Source organism: Bubalus bubalis, chromosome 14 (assembly GCF_019923935.1).
Source record: "Bubalus bubalis isolate 160015118507 breed Murrah chromosome 14, NDDB_SH_1, whole genome shotgun sequence".
Lineage (NCBI taxonomy): Eukaryota > Metazoa > Chordata > Mammalia > Artiodactyla > Bovidae > Bubalus > Bubalus bubalis.
Genome location: NC_059170.1, coordinates 78,000,479 through 78,018,007, shown reverse-complemented (window position 1 = coordinate 78,018,007; position 17,529 = coordinate 78,000,479). Strand labels below are relative to the sequence as shown.

The 17,529-nt window shown below is 39.6% G+C and overlaps 1 long non-coding RNA gene across 1 annotated transcript in view; it reads left to right on the top strand.

Moving 5' to 3' along the window:
• Positions 1-16,796, top strand: part of LOC123464910 — a 116,975-nt gene extending 100,179 nt beyond the window's left edge. Inside the window, exon 4 of the long non-coding RNA XR_006640014.1 lies at positions 16,538-16,796. This is a non-coding gene — a long non-coding RNA (uncharacterized LOC123464910). The remainder of the gene's footprint in view (positions 1-16,537) is intronic.
• Positions 16,797-17,529: the final 733 nt, after the last annotated feature.

Sequence of the window (17,529 nt, the reverse complement as noted above, 5' to 3'; positions counted from 1 at the left end):
CTGGAACTTTCTTGCTTTTTCCATGATCCAGCGGATGTTGGCAATTTGATCTCTGGTTCCTCTGCCTTTTCTAAAACCATATTGAACTATACACCAATATAAAATAAAAATTTTAAAAGCCTTATAACCCTCCAAAAACAAACAACAGCAACAAAAAGCCCAAACAAAAAAAAACTACTTCTAGGTCACTGTTTGCTGCTAGAGAGCTTGACATAGTAAAGGTGGCTGAAGGCCACAAAGAATGAAGTTTAGAGGGGGCTGACCACAGTAAAATTGAGGTCTGCAGTAAACAATTTGGGGACATTTGATTTAGAAATGCGGGATTTCATTCCCTTTTCAAGTTTCCCAAATCTCTCTTCAATGTGTGAAAATCAGGAGAGAAAGTACGATTTCTAGTGTATTTTCTTATTCAAGAAATTGGAGTTTTTTGTTGTTTTTCCCCCCACAGCTGTATCCTTGGTGTTCATAAGAAAGAGTGTTCAGATACCTACTGAATGTGTTTGAACAAATATTCCAAAATATCTTGTTGATGGACTTTTCTGAGTGCATTTTAGAATACATTAAAGACTTTAAAAATGGCAGGCTTATGGAATAAAATAGAAGATTAACCTACTTTTAGGTTTATTAGCTTTACTTCTTTTCACTGAAGTGGAACAAGTCTTATTAAATACTAATTATCTTCCCCATTCTTCTGCATTCTGGTTTTTTTTTGTTTTGTTTTGTTTTGTTTTTTTAGAGAGTATGCTTCTTATAGAAAAATTAGCTGTTTCAGAATTGTGTGTTTGAATATCTATCCTATCTGGGCTGTAAGCTACCATTTCTATGAATTGCATTACTAGTCATTTCACAAGCCAGTTTGGATGTTTATTCAGACCATCTGAGGTCTCTGGTCATTTGGGGAGACTGTGTGTGGTGCTGAATGAATAATAATAGCATTCCACTACTGTTTAAATGGTTTAGGGAGCAGGAGGTGATATCAGGATCTTTGAGGTATTTGATGGAGTTTGTATCTTTCTTGGTATCCTTCTTATCAAGGAACAGGTATACATATTTCTTAATATATAGAGAAATGAAAGGAATTTGGAGAAATTTGGCCTCTTTTTACCCTAGAATATGAGCTATCCAGGTGGTTCAGTGGTAAAAGAATTTGCCGCCTAAGGCAGGAGTTACAGGAGACACCGGTTGGATCCTGGGTTGGGAAGATCCCCTGGAGAAGGAAATGGCAACCCACTAAGTATTCTTGCCAGGAGGATCTCATGGACAGAGGAGCCTAGCAGGCTACAGCCCATGGGGCTGCAAAGAGTCAGACATGACTAGGCATGCACACATGCCCCACCAGAATATTTTTATTTTAATTTCCTTCCCACCACTTCTGTTAGAGCCTTTGGTTAGTAGGGGAGTAAAGAGCTGGGACTAGGATAAGGCCCTCATATAAGGTGCAAAATTTAAGAGGATGCCAGTAAAAGGTCAGTAATAAAGACAAATAACATTTAATGTAATATTTTTATTGTGGTAAAAAAATAGAATGTAAAATTTACCATCTTCAGTTCAGTTCAGTTCAGTTCAGTCGCTCAGTTGTGACTGATTCTTTGCAACCCCATAAATCACAGCACACGAGGCCTCCCTGTCCATCACCATCTCCCGGAGTTCACCCAAACTCATGTCCATCGAGTCGGTGATGCAATCCAGCCATCTCATCCTCTGTCCTCCCCTTTTCCTCCTGCCCTCAGTCCCTCCCAGTATCAGAGTCTTTTCCAATGAGTCAACTCTTCCCATGAGGTGGCCAAAGTACTGGACTTTCAGCTTCAGCATCATTCTTTCCAAAGAACACCCAGGACTGATCTCCTTCAGAATGGACTGGTTGGATCTCCTTTGCAGTCCAAGGGATTCTCAAGAGTCTACTCCAACACCACACTTCAAAAGCATCAATTCTTTGGCACTCAGCTTTCTTCACAGTCCAACTCTCACATCCATACATGACCACTGGAAAAACCATAGCCTTGACTAGATGGACCTTTGTTGGCAAAGTAATGTTTCTGCTTTTGAATATGCTATCTAGGTTGGTCATAACTTTCCTTCCAAGGAGTAAGTGTCTTTTAATTTCATGGCTGCAGTCACCATCTGCAGTGATTTTGGAGCCCCCCAAAAATAAAGTCTGACACTGTTTCCACTGTTTCCCCATCTTTTTCCCATGAAGTGATGGGACCAGATTTACCATCTTAGTCATTTTTAAATCGAGAGTTCAGGTCAGTTCAGTTCAGTTGCTCAGTCATGTCTGATTCTTAGCAACCCCATGGACTGCAGCACACCAGGCTTCCCTGTCCATCACTAACACCTGGGGCTTGCTCTAACTCATGTCTATCGAGTCAGTAATGCCATACAACCATCTCATCCTCTGTTATCCTCTTCTCCTTCTGCCTTCAATCTTTCCCAGCATCAGAGTCTTTTTCAGTGAGTCAGTTATTTGCATCAGGTGGCCAAAGTATTGGAGTTTCAGCTTTGGCATCAGTCCTTCCAAAAAATATTCAGGACTGATTTCCTTTGGATTGACTGGTTTGATCTCCATGAAGTCCAAGGGACTCTCAACAGTCTTCTCCAACAACACAATTCAAAAACACCAATTCTTCACTGCTCAGCTTTCTTTATGGTCCAACTCTCACACCCATCCATGACTACTGGAAAAACCATAGCTTTGACTACACAAAGTCAACAGACCTTTGTCAACAAACTAATGTCTCTGCATTTTAATATGCTGTCTTGGTTGGTCATAGATTTTCTTCCAAGGAGCAAGCATATAACTTTCATGGCTGCAGTCACCATTGGCAGTGGTTTTGGAGCCCAAGAAAATAAAGTCTCTCACTATTCCCCTTGTTTCTCCATCTATTTGCCATGAAGTGGTGGGACTGGATGCCATGATCTTAGTTTTCTGAATGTTGAGCTTTAAGCCAACTTTTTCACTCTCCTCTTTCACTTTCATCAAGAGGCTCTTTAGTTTCTCTTCACTTTCTGCCATAAGGGTGGTGTCATCTGCATATCTGAGGTTATTGATATTTCTCCCAGAAATCTTGATTCCAGCTTGTGCTCCATTCAGCCAGGCATTTTGCGTGATGTCCTCTGCATATAAGTTGAATAAGCAGGGTGACAATATACAGCCTTGACATACTCCTTTTCCAATTTGGAACCAGTCTGTTGTTCCATGTCTGCTTCTTACTGTTGTTTCTTGACTTGCATACAGATATCTCAGAGGCAGGTAAGGTGGTATGGTATTCCCATCTCTTGAAGAACTATCCAGGGTCTGCTGTGATCCACACAGTCAAAGGCTTTGGCATAATCAATGAGGCAGAATTAGATGTTTTTCTGCAATTTTCTTGCTTTTTCGATGATCCAACAGATGTTGGCAATTTGATCTCTGGTTCCTTTGCCTGTTCTAAATCCAGCTTGAACATCTGGACGTTCACAGTTCATGTATTGTGGAAGCCTGGCTTGGAGAATCTTCAGCACTACTTTGCTATTGTGTGAGATGAGTGTAATTGTGTGGTAATTTGAGCATTCTTTGGCATTGCCTTTCTTTGGGATTGGAATGAAAACTGACTTTTTCCAGTCCTATGGCCACTGCTGAGTTTTCCAAATTTGCTGGCATATTGAGTGCAGCACTTTCACAGCATCATCTTTTAGGATTTGAAATAGGTCAACTGGAATTCCATCACCTCCACTAGCTTTTTTCCTAGTGATGCTTCCTAAGGACCACTGAACTTTGCATTCCTGGATGTCTGGCTCTAGGTGAGTGATCACACCATCGTGATTATCTTGGTCATGAAGATCTTTTTTGTAGAGTTCTTCTGTGTATTCTTGCCACCTCATCTTAATATCTTCTGCTTCTGTTAGGTCCATACTGTTTCTGTCCTTTATTGTGCCCATATTTGCATGAAATGTTCTCTTGGTATCTAATTTTCTTGAAGAGATCTCTAGTTTTTCCCATTCTATTCTTTTCTTCTGTTTCTTTGCACTGATCACTGAGGAAGGCTTTCTTACCTCTCTTTGCTATTCTTCGGAACTCTGCATTCAAATGGGTATATCTTTCCTTTTCTTCTTTGCCTTTAGCTTCTCTTCTTTTCACAGCTATTTGTAAGGCCTTCTCAGGCAGTCATTTTGCCTTTTTTGCATTTCTTTTTCTTGGGAATGGTCTTGATCACTGCCTCCTGTACAATGTCACAAACCTCTGTTCATAGTTCTTCAGGCACTCTGTCAGATGTAATCCCTTGAATCAATTTGTCACTTCTGCTGTATAATTGTAAGGGATTTGATTTAGGTCATACCTGAATGGTCTAGTGGTTTTCCCTACTTTCTTCAATTTAAACCTGAATTTTTCAACAGGGAGTTCATGATCTGAGCCACAGTCAGCCTCTGGTCTTGTTTTTGCTGACTGTATAGAGGTTTTCCATCTTTGGCTGCAAAGAATATAATCAATCTGATTTTGATATTGACCATCTGGTGATGTCCATGTGTAGAGTCTTCTCTTGTGTTGTTGGAAGAGGGTGTTTGCTATGACCAGTGTGTTCTCCTGGCTAAACTCTATTAGCCTTTTTCCTGCCTCATTTTGTATGCCACTCCAAGCCCAAACTTGCCTGCTACTCCAGGTATCTCTTGATTTCCTACTTTTCATCCCAGTCCCCTATGATGAAAATGACATCTTTTTTGGGTTTTGTTCTAGAAGTTCTTCATAGAACCATTCAACTTCAGCTTCTCTAGCATTACTGTTTGGGGCTTAGACTTGTGTTACTGTGATATTGAATGGCTTGCTAATGAGTTCTTTGGCACTAATTTTATTAACAGTGCTATGAAACAGCTCTCCAGAAGTTTTTTATCTTGAAAATGTGGAACTTGTGAACAATTCCACTTTTATTATTTTTGGTTAAACCTGTGGCGGATTCATTTTGATACTTGGCAAAACTAATACAGTTATGTAAAGTTTAAAAATAAAATAAAATTAAAAAAAAAACTAAAAAGACACATATAACAAGAAAAAAAAATTCTGCTTCCTTGTTTCTATGCATTTGATTACTTTAGATATCTCATACTAGTGGAATCATGTAGTATTTGTACTTCTGTGGCTAACTTATTTCACTTAGTGAAATGTTCTCAGTTCATTCATATTGAGTATGTAACAGGATTTCCTTCTTTTCATAAGACTGAATAAAAATCCATTGTATACAAAATGTACTTTCTCATTCATTGTATGCCAAATGTACTTTTTCTATTCATCCATTGATGGACATTTGTGTTGCTTCTTCCCCTTGGCTATTGTAAATCATGCTGCTATGGTCAGGAGTGTTCAAATATCTCTTTGAGACCTTATTTTCAAATCTTTTGGATATATAGCCTAAAGTAAGATTGCTAGATTACATGGTATTTCTATTTTTTTATTTTTGAGGAATATTTACTGTTTTCTATAGAGATTGCACCATTTTACAATTCTACAAACAGTACACAAGGATTCTGATTTCTCATATTCTTGTCAACAATTATTATTATCTGCTTTTGTTTTCAATAATAGTAATCCAAATGGTTATGAGGTGGTGTCACATTATAGTTTGATTTATATTTCCTAGATGCTTAATGATATTGAGCATATTTTCATATGCTTGTTGACTATGACCACTTACATATCATATTTGGAGAAATGTCTATTTAAGTTATTTGCACATTTTGTAATCAGGTTATTTAATTTTTTTCCTTGTCGAATTGTAAGAGTTCTTTATATACTCTGTATGTTAACCCCTTATCAGATACGTAATTTGGAAATATTTTCTCCCCTTCTGTAGGTTTACTTTTTACTCTATTTATACACAATTTCAATGCATAAAAGTTTTTAAATTTAATATAATCCCATCTTTCTGCTTTTGCTTTTGTAAGCCTGTTATTTTGGTGGTGTCATATGCAAGAAATCCTCACTAACTCGAGTGTCAAGAAGATTTTCCATGCTTCCCCCCACCCCCCCAGGAGTTTAATAGCCTTGTGTCATATATTTAGGCTTTTAATTCACCTTGAAGTAATTTCTGTACACATTGAAAGATAAAGTTTCAACTTAATTTATTTTTGCATGTGGACATTCTGTTTTCCCAACACTATTTGAGAAACTATTCTTTCTCCATTTGACTATATACACGAGGATGTTTTCATCTTCATGCTCTCATTGGTCAATTTTTCTATATTTACGCTAATACCACTTATAAATAGCTGAGAAAAGAAGACAAGCAAAAGCCAAAGGAGAAAAGGAAAGATATATCCACCTGAATGCAGAATTCCAAAGAATAGCAAGGAGAGATAACAAAGCCTTTCTAAATGATCAATGCAAAGAAACAGAGGAAAACAATAGAATGGGAAAGACTAGAGATCTCTTCAAGAAAATTATAGATACCAAGAGAACACTTTATGCAAAGATAGGCAAAATAAAGGACAGAAACAGTATGGACCTAACAGAAGCAGAAGAGATTAGGATGAGGTGGCAAGAATACACAGAAGAACTCTACAAAAAAGATCTTCATGACCAAGATAATCATGATGGTGTGTCACTGACCTAGAGCCAGACATCCTGGAATGTGAAGTTAAGTGGGCCTTAGGAAGCATCACCGGAGAAGGCAATGGCACCCCACTCCAGTACTCTTGCCTGGAGAATCCTATGGATGGAGGAGCCTGGTGGGCTGCAGTCCTTGGGGTCGCTAAGAGTCAGACACGACTGAACGACTTCATTTTCACTTTTCACTTTCATGCATTGGAGAAGGAAATGGCAACCCACTCCAGTGCTCTTGCCTGGAGAATCCCAGGAACGGGGGAACCTGGTGGGCTGCCGTCTATGGGGTTGCACAGAGTCAGACACGACTGAAGTGACTTAGCAGCAGCAGCAGCAGAAAGCATCACTATGAACAAAGCTAGTGGAGGTGATGGAATTCCAGTTGACCTATTTCAAATCCTAAAAGATGATGCTGTGAAAGTGCTGCACTCAATATGCCAGCAAATTTGGAAAACTCAGCAGTGGCCACAGGATTGGAAAAGGTCAGTTTTCATTCCAATCCCAAAGAAAGGCAATGCCAAAGAATGCTCAAACTACTGCACGATTACACTCATCTCACACACTAGCAAAGTAGTGCTGAAAATTCTCCAAGCCAGGCTTCCACAATACAAGAACTGTGAACGTCCAGATGTTCAAGCTGGATTTAGAACAGGCAAAGGAACCAGAGATCAAATTGCCAACATCTGTTGGACCATCAAAAAAGCAAGAGAATTGCAGAAAAACATCTAATTCTGCCTCATTTATTACACCAAATCCTTTGACTGTGTGGATCACAACAAACTGGAAAATTCTGAAAGAGATGGGAATACCAGACCACCTTACCTGCCTCCTGAGATATCCGTATGCAGGTCAAGAAACAACAGTTAGAAGCAGACATGGAACAACAGACTGGTTCCAAATTGGAAAAGGAGTATGTCAAGGCTGTATATTGTCACCCTGCTTATTCAACTTATATGCAGAGTACATCACGCAAAATGCCTGGCTAATTGAAGCACAAGCTGGAATCAAGATTTCTGGGAGAAATATCAATAACCTCAGATATGCAGATGACACCACCCTTATGGCAGAAAGCGAAGAGGAACTAAAGCGCTTCTTGATGAAAGTGAAAGAGGAGAGTGAAAAGGCTGGCTTAAAACTCAACATTCAAAAGACTAAGATCATGGCATCCAGTCCCATCACTTCATGGCAAATAGCGGGGGAAGCATTGGAAATAGTGACAAACTTTATTTTCTTGGGCTACAAAATCACTGCTGATGGTGCCCACAGCCATGAAATTAAAAGACACTCACCCCTTGGAAGAAAAACTGTGACAATCCTAGACAGTGCATTAAAAGCAGAGGCATTTCTTTGCCAACAATTATCCATATAGTCAAATAATGGTTTTTCCTGTAGTCATGTGTGGTTTTGAGTGTTGTACCATAAAGAAGGCTGCATATCAAAGAATTGATGCTTTTGAATTGTGGTGTTGGAGAAGACCTTTGAGAGTCCCCTGGACTTCAGGCAGATCAAACCAGTCCATCCTAATGGAAATCAATCCTGAATATTCATTAGAAGGACTGATGCTGAAGCTGAAACTCCAATACTTTGACCACCTGATGCAAAGAACTGACTCATTGGAAAAGACTCTTATGCTGGGAAAGATTGAAGGCAGGAGGAGAAGGGGACAACAGAGGATGAGATGGTTGGATGGCATCACCAACTCAATGGACATGAGTTTGAGCAAGCTCCAGGAGATGATGAAGGACAGGGAAGCCTGGTGTGCTGCAGTTCATGTGGTCACAAAGAGTCAGACCTGACTGAGAAACAAACAGCACAATTTTGATTACTGAAACATTTTGATGTTTTGAAATCAGGAAAAGTGAGTTCCTCAACTATATTTTGCTTTTTTAAAATTGTCTTGACTATTTGGTGTCTTCTGAGATTTCATATAAGTTTTAAGATAAGGTTTTCAAAGTGTGCAAAAGTTACTATTGGGCTTTTAACAGGGATTGCTCTGAGTCTGTAGGTCCCATTGGGTAGCACAGACATGTTAACAATATGGAGTCTTTTAATCCATGAACACAAGATGTATTTCCATATTTGTGCCTTCTGGAATTTCTTTAAGCCATATTTCATAGTTTTAAGTATAATTTTCCTTGGTCAGTTTTATTCCCATGTCTTTTATAATAGCATCTGAATATATTGTAAATGGAGTTGTTGACTTAATTTCCTTTTCAGATTGTTTATGTGTAGGACACACTGATATTTTGGTAATAATTTTTCATCCTGGTTTCCTGCATCTTTGCTGAATTTGATGATTAGTTCTAACAGTTCTCTCTCTTTTTTTTTCTTTATATTGAATATTGAGAATTTTCTTCTGATCATGTTGTCTATGAACAGAGAAATTTTAATTCTTTCTTTTTGATTGGTTATCTTTTATTTATTTTTCTTGTGTAATTTCTCTGGCTCAGTTCAGTTCAGTTGCTCAGTCGTGTCTGACTCTTTGAGACCCCATGAATTGCAGCATGCCAGACCTCCCTGTCCATCACCAACTCCTGGAGTTCACTCAAACTCATGTTCATTGTGTTGGTGATGCCATCCAGCCATCTCATTCTCTGTCATCCCCTTCTCCTCCTGTCCCCAATCCCTCCCAGCATCAGAGTCTTTTCCAATGAGTCAACTCTTTGCATGGGGTGGCCAAAGTACTGGAGTTTCAGCTTTAGCATCATTCCTTCCAAAGAAATCCCAGGGCTGATCTACTTCAGAATGGACTGGTTGGATCTCCTTGCAGTCCAAGGGACTCAAGAATCTTCTCCAACACCACAGTTCAAAAGCATCAATTCTTTGGCACTCAGCTTTCTTCACAGTCCAACTCTCACATCTATACATGACCACTGGAAAAACCATAGCCTTGACTAGACGGACCTTTGTTGGCAAAGTAATGTCTCTGCTTTTGAATATGCTATCTAGGTTGGTCATAACTTTCCTTCCAAGGAGTAAGCGTCTTTTAATTTCATGGCTGCAGTCAGCATCTGCAGTGATTTTGGAGCCCAGAAAAATAAAGTCTGACATTGTTTCCACTGTTTCCCCATCTATTTCCCATGAAGTGATTGGACCAGATCCCATGAACAGTATGAAAAGGCAAAATGGTAGTATATTGAAAGAGGAACTCCCCTGGTCGGTAGGTGCCCAATATGCTACTGGAGATCAGTGGAGAAATAACTCCAGAAAGAATCAAGGGATGGAGCCAAAGCAAAAACAATACCCAGTTGTGATGTGACTGGTGATAGAAGCAAGATCCGATGCTGTAAAGAGCAATATTGTATAGGAACCTGCAATGTTAGGTCCATGAATCAAGGGAAATTGGAAGTGGTCAAACAGGAGATGGCAAGAGTGAACATCAACATTCTAGAAATCAGCAAACTAAAATGGACTGGAATGAGTGAATTTAACTCAGATGACCATTATATCTACTACTGTGGGCAGGAATCGCTTAGAACAAATGGAGTAGCCTTCATGGTCAACAAAAGAGTCCAAAATGCAGTACTTGGATGCAACCTCAAAAACGACAGAATAGTCTCTGTTTGTTTCCAAGGCAAACACAGTAATCCAAGTCTATGTCCCAACCAGTAACCCTGAAGAAGCTGAACGGTTTGAAGACCTTTAAGATGTTTTAGAACTAACACTCCAAAAAGATGTCCTTTTCATTATAGGGGGTTGGAATGCAAAAGTAGGAAGTCAAGAAACACCTGGAGTAACAGGCAGATTTGGCCTTGGAATATGGAATGAAGCAGGGCAAAGACTAATAGAGTTTTGCCAAGAAAACACACTGGTCATAGCAAACACCCTCTTCCAACAACACAAGAGAAGACTCTACAAATGGACATCACCAGATGGTCAACCCAAAATCAGATTGATTATATTCTTTGCAGCCAAAGGTGGAGAAGCTCTATACAGTCAGCAAAAACAAGACCGGGAGCTGACTGTGGCTCAGATCATGAACTCCTTATTGCCAAATTCAGACTTAAATTGAATAAAGTAGGGAAAACAACTAGACTATTCAGGTACGACCTAAATCAAATTTCTCTGGCTAGAACTTCTAATAACATGTTGAAAAGAAGTGACAGAAGCAGCCTTCCTTGCCTTGTTCCTGATCTTAGGGGCAAGGCTTTCAGTCTTTCATGTTAAGTGTGGTGTTTATCTGTGGACTTTTCCTAAATATCCCTCTATTATGTTGAGGTTGTTTTTGTTCCGTCTCCCAGTCATATCCAACTCTTTGCAACCCCATGGATTGCAGCCCACCAGGCCTACCTGTCCCTCACCATCTCCTGAAGTTTGCCCAAATTCATGTCCATCTCACCGACGATGCCATCCAGCCATCTCATCCTCTGGTGCCCTCTTGTCCTTCTGCCCTCCATCTTTCCCAGCATCAGGGTCTTTTCTAATGAGTTGACTCTTTACTTCAAGTAACCAAAATACTGGAATTTCAGCTTCAGCATCAGTCCTTCCAAGGAGTATTCAGGGTTAATTTCCTTTAAGATTGACTAGTTTGATCTCTTTACTGTCCAAGGGACTCTCAGGAGTCTTCTCCAGCACCATAGTTAGAAACTATCAGTTCTTCTGCACTCCATCTTCTTTATAGTCCAGGTCTCACAACCGTACCTGACCACTAGCAAGACCATAGCCTGGACTATATGAATCTTTGTTGGCAGAGTAATGTCTCTGCCTTTCAACATACTGTCTAGGTTTGTCATAGCCTTCCTGCCAAGAAGAGATTTTCTTCTGATTTCATGGCTGCAGTCACCATCTGCAGCAATTTTAAAGCCCAAGAAGAAGAAATCTGTCACAATTTCCACCTTCTCTCCACGGTTTTCCCAGTGGTCATGTATGGATGCGAGAAGTTGGACTGTGAAAAAAGCTGAGTGCTGAAGAATTGATGTTTTTGATCAATACTGTGGTATTGGAGAATATTCTTGAGAGTCCCTTGGACTGCAAAAAGATCCAACCAGTCCATTCTAAAGGAGATCAGCCCTGGGTGTTCTTTGGAAGGAATGATGCTAAAGCTGAAACTACAGTTCTTTGGCCACCTCATGTGAAGAGTTGACTCATTGGAAAAGACTCTGATGCTGGGAGGGATTGGTGGCAGGAAGAGAAGGGGAAGACAGAGGATGAGATGGCTGGATGGCATCACCGACTCGATGGCCATGAGTTTGAGTGAACTCTGGGAGTTGGTGATGGACAGGGAGGCCTGGCGTACTGCGATTCATGGGGTCACAAAGAGTCGGACATGACTGAGCGACTGAACTGAACTGAGCTGAATGGGGCCAGATGCCACGATCTTAGTTTTTATAATATTTAGTTTTAAGCCAAATTTTTCACTCTCCTCTTTCAACTTCATCAAGTGGTTCTTTAGTTGCTTTTTGCTTTATGCCATAGATTAGTATCATCCACATATCTGAGGTTGTTAATATTTCTCCTGCCTACCTTGATTTCAGCTTGTAACTCATCCAGCATGACATTTCTCATGATATGCTCAGCATATAGGTTAAATAAACAGGTTAACAACAGACATCCCTGTTGTACTCCTTTCTCAATCCTGAACTGATCATCTGTTCCATACAGGATTCTAACTGTTGCTTCTTGAGCCACATAGATGTTTCTCAGGAGACAAGTAAGATAGTTTCCTTCTATTCCTAGTTTCTTATTTTTTTTTTTTTTTTCATCATGAAAGAGCATTGAATCTTGTCAAATTTTTTTCCACATCACATAAGATGATCATGTGGTTTTTGTCTTTCATTCTGTAAATGTGTATTGTGTTGATTTTTTTTATGTTGAACCATCTTTGCATTCTATGAATAGATCACACTGGGTCATGGTGTATAATTATTTTCATGCTGTTGAATTTGACTTGAGAGTAATCTTTAAGGAATTTGCACAAATATTAATCAAGAATATTGGTCTGTAGTTTCCCTTTTCATAGTATCTTTGTCTGGCTGTTCCCTCATGCAATTAGCTGAAAGTGTTCCATCCTCTTCTTTTTATTTTTTTGAAGAGTTTTGGAGAATTGGCTTAATTCTTTATTTTATTTAGAGCAATTTAAGGTTCTCAGCAAAACTGAGAAGGAATAGAGTTTTCCCAAAACCCTCCAGCCCCTACATGTGCATACTGTGCTTCATTATCAATATCCCCCTCCAGAGTGGTACATTTGTTACCAAGAATGAACCTACATGACACATCATAATCACCCAGAGTCTGTAGTTTGTATTGCAGCTTAATCATGAGTTTAGGAGGATGGAGGAGCCTGGGAGGCTGCAGTCCATGGGGTCACTAGGAATCAGACACGACTGAGTGACTTCACGTTCACTTTTGACTTTCATGCATTGGAGAGGGAAATGGCAACCCACTCCAGTATTCTTGCCTGGAGAATCGCAGGGACGGGGGAGCCTGCTGGGCTGCCATCTATGGGGTCTCACAGAGTCAGACAAGACTGAAGCGACTTAGCGGCAGTAGCAGCATGAGTATAGACAAATGTGTAATGACATGTGTCCATCATTATGATATTCTGAATAACTTGACTCTTCTAAAGATCCTATGTGTTTCACTTGTTTGTGAAACCTCGTGTGTATTGAGTTTTAAGAGTTCAGAGTATTTTCTTATAGTTCTTTTTATTTCTGTAGCATAGGTTGTAATGTTCTCTCTTTCACTTCTGATTTTACTTATTTGAAACTTCAGGCATTGCTCTCCCCTACCTGGGCCTTGCATTTAAACTTTATTTTGCTGCAAGAGTGAAGCAATGGACAGTACTTAAAAAAATCAAAATTAATGCATAAAATCGACTATCTGTTATATTTTTAAGGTAAAATTCTAAGAAACCATGGACATAGGAAATGAATATTCAGTGCAAGAGGAAAAAGTTATGTGTGACTTAGTGAGTTGTTACTATTTGAGACTCACAGGCTGAAATGGTCACAACTATTTGAAACTAGATTGGATATAATCATCATGTTTAAAACAAATGTGATGAAAGTTAGGGTGCAAAGTTTGAGAAAGAAGAGAAAATAGAGGCACTTATGGAATACCAGAGGTACACTGTGTCTTGCTTAATATGTGCAGACTGTGGTCAATAGATAAGAATGAAGAGGAATCCAAGACAAAAAGTTAAGAGAGGCAAAGTATTAGTTATGTAGTACATTCATGAATTTAATAGAAAATTTTCTTAGTCTTTCTACTTTTTCCAAGTGAAAATGTAAATTTTGAAAAACAAAAGCATCTTTTCCTTTGGAAAAAGCATCCTCCATTTTGTAAGACAGTTTGGAAGCAGGTGGTAACCAAAGGTTTAAAGAACAAACTTTCAACCCTGTGTAAAAGCTATTGTATATTCAAATTACCCCCAGAGGGGTAGATAAGGCTGCATTTGTTTTGTTTTCTCTCATCCTCTCCTGACTCTTAGGCCCCCAGGCCTCAGATCTAAGATTTCTGGCTTCAGAGCTCTTTGTGAATCTGCTTACCTTCATTTGTCTCAAATCTACTCTCAGAAATCCACCTAAGGAAGAATATAAGCCATTGTTCTTACCTACTTGAGGCTTGGAATCTAAACCCTCTTAGTGAAAGAACAAACAGGCTTTCCCGTTACATGGATTTCAGGGACTGTCCTGGTGGTCCAGTGGATAAGACTTCGGTGCCATCAGTACAGGGAGCCAGGGTTTGATCTCACATGCTGCAACTAAAGACACCGCATGCCACAACTAAGACCCAGTACAGTTGGGTAAATAAATATTTAAGCGATGGAATTCAGGCTTCTCTGAGGTGGCTCTGACTATTGAGTGGAAGGGCCTACTGAGGGCAGGTGGGAGATATCACATGATCAACATTGCTTCTGCAAGGGCTACCATTAGTGGCACTGGTCAGCAGAAAGGACTACTTCTATGAGATAATATTTGATATTGAAATGATATTCATAAATTGACATGAGAAGCCTTTATAGAGAGACAATGTGGTAATTCTATACCATTTCTGAGGTTTGTTCCCTAAACGGTCTGAAGAAATTGAGCAATGGGTATTTCCTAAGAATCCTCTGGATAGTCCATTAGGAATGGCAGCATGCAAAACTGAAAGCCTCAGGTAGAGTTAATGGTTCTCCTTTGAGTAAGGAGGATGCCTCAAAACACATTTTATGAACATAATCATTCATTCCTCCATTCAACACATACTTCAGATCAGATCAGTTGCTCAGTCGTGTCCGACTCTTTGTGACCCCATGAATCGCAGCACGCCAGGCCTCCTTGTCCATCACCAACTCCCGGAGTTCACTCAGACTCATGTCCATCGAGTCAGTGATGCCATCCAGCCATCTCATCCTCTGTCGTCCCCTTCTCCTCCTGTCCCCAATCCCTCCCAGCATCAGATCTCCTTCAGAATGGACTGGTTGGATCTCCTTGCAGTCCAAGGGACTCTCAAGAGTCTACTCCAACACCACACTTCAAAAGCATCAATTCTTCGGTGCTCAGCCTTCTTCACAGTCCAAGTCTCACATCCATACATGACCACAGGAAAAACCATAGCCTTGACTAGACAGACCTTTGTTGGCAAAGTAATGTCTCTGCTTTTGAATATGCTTTCTAGGTTGGTCATAACTTTCCTTCCAAGGAGTAAGTGTCTTTTAATTTCATGGCTGCAGTCACCATCTGCAGTGATTTTGGAGCCCAGAAAAATAAAGTCTGACACTGTTTCCACTGTTTCCCCATCTATTTCCCATGAATGATGGGACCAGATGCCATGATCTTCGTTTTCTGAATGTTGAGCTTTAAGCCAACTTATTCACTCTCCACTTTCACTTTCATCAAGAGGCTTTTGAGTTCCTCTTCACTTTCTGCCATGAGGGTGGTGTGATCTGCATATCTGAGGTTATTGATATTTCTCCCAACAATCTTGATTCCAGCTTGTGTTTCTCCCAGTCCAGCGTTTCTCATGATGTACTTTGCATATAAGTTAAATAAGCAGGGTGACAATATACAGCCTTGACATACTCCCTTTCCTATTTGGAACCAGTCTGTTGTTCCTTGTCCAGTTCTAATTGTTGCTTTCTGACCTGCATATAGGTTTCTCAAGAGGCAGGTCAGGTGGTCTAGTAAGCCCATCTCTTTCAGAATTTTCCACAGTTTATTGTGATCCACACATACTAATTGAGCTTTTAATATGTGTTAGACATTATTCCTGGCCCTTCGTTTACAGAAGAAAACACAACTTTGAAGAAATCTGTGTCATCTGGGGAGATCATGGGAGGAAGACATATAACTTTAGAAATGTGATCTTTGATTTAAATTGTAGAGAATATGAAAAACTTCTGAAAGAATGGAGCTTGGTGTATTAGGTTCTAAAAACTGTTTAATCTGCATATTATTGACTGGAAATCCTGCTTAACTGGCAAATGATTTTCCTAATGATGATGATTAAGTGACATAAGGGTAAAAATGCCCTCTTAATCATCAAAGAAAATTAGATTGCATTTAACACAGAACCTGTGTGAGATATATTTCTTAATTATTTGAAAATCTGTGTGTCTCAATTAATAAAGTAACATGATTAACTAGACAAGATTATTCCCTGGCCTAGTGGGATAACCCTGAATTTACTGTAATTTGATTGCTCAAAGCTGACAAGTCTGTAAAAATGTCTAGGACAGGACAAGATGAAAATACATTTTATCTATTTACATATTGATATGAAAGCCAAAGTAAGGGAAATTGAGATACCCAATCAGTCAGACTGTTCCTTAGGAATTCAAAGTACTTATGGTAACCAGTGTGTGTGTGAGCTCAGTTGCTCAGTCATGTCTGGCTCTTTACAACCCCATGGGCTGTTGCCCATCAGGCTCCTCTGTCCATGGAATTTTCCAGGCAAGAGTACTAGAATGGGTTACATTTCCTATGCGGGATTTTCCAAACCCAGGGATTGAACCTGCGTCTCTTTTGTCTCCTCCATTTTCAGGCAGATTCTTTATCACTAGCGCCACCTGGGAAGTCCCTTGTGCATGCTATCCAGTACAAGGCTACAAATTGCAGATAACATGGCACCTCTACTTGGGTTTTATTTCTCCTTCTGATGAACAGAGAAAAGTCTTCATAAAGGCCTTAAGTGGCCATCACAATTCACTCATTGCTTTTTGCATCCTGTAATTGTCGCATATGCCCTGTAAGTGTTTGAAATGATTATGTGGTATGTCACTATATAAAGAAAGAATTCCTAATGACTGAGTCACTATGACAGCTTTCTTTATAAGTAGGGTAAAGAGAACATTTAAGATGCAATAATGAGTTTTAGGCCCAATGGACTTGGGGTAGAGAAGGTTAATAACCATAATCACAGGGAAGAAAACATCAGTGAAAGAAGCCACTTTTAATCAGAACAGTAAAGACAGCTTTGGCTAAGAAAATTTAGAGTGGAAAAAGAGAAATGAAGAGGCAAGGGAGAGAAAGGAGCAGCTCATCAAACTCATAAAAGAAACACAACTCATTAAGGAAAAAAATAAAAAAAAAGTGCACTTTTGGTATCTGGCCCAGCATGCATAGAACTTGGAAGTGATCACTCCACTATAACAATAAATAAAAAGCTAAACAAACTGAAAATCAACAATTCTTCTTAGCTCTGTCAGAAAATTGAGGTCACAAGGATAAACCACTGCCCCCAAAATTGGAGATGGACAGGCAGATCCAGTGGATCACAACTTACCAGATAATTAAATTATAAGCAAAAGTCTTTGTAAAAACCACAACTGGGACAGAAAACCCACAACTATAATTGATGAATTGGTTTAGTGGGGACAGGCCTAAGAGTTGAAAACTCCAGGGGGACCCAGTCATGGTGAGTGGGGAAGATGGGTGCAGAACACTTATGAGTTTTATTTCCAGGAGCCCTACCAGATTCCCATAATCTCAGATTCTCAGAAGCATGAGAAAAATCCCCTCGTGCTTCTAGTAGCG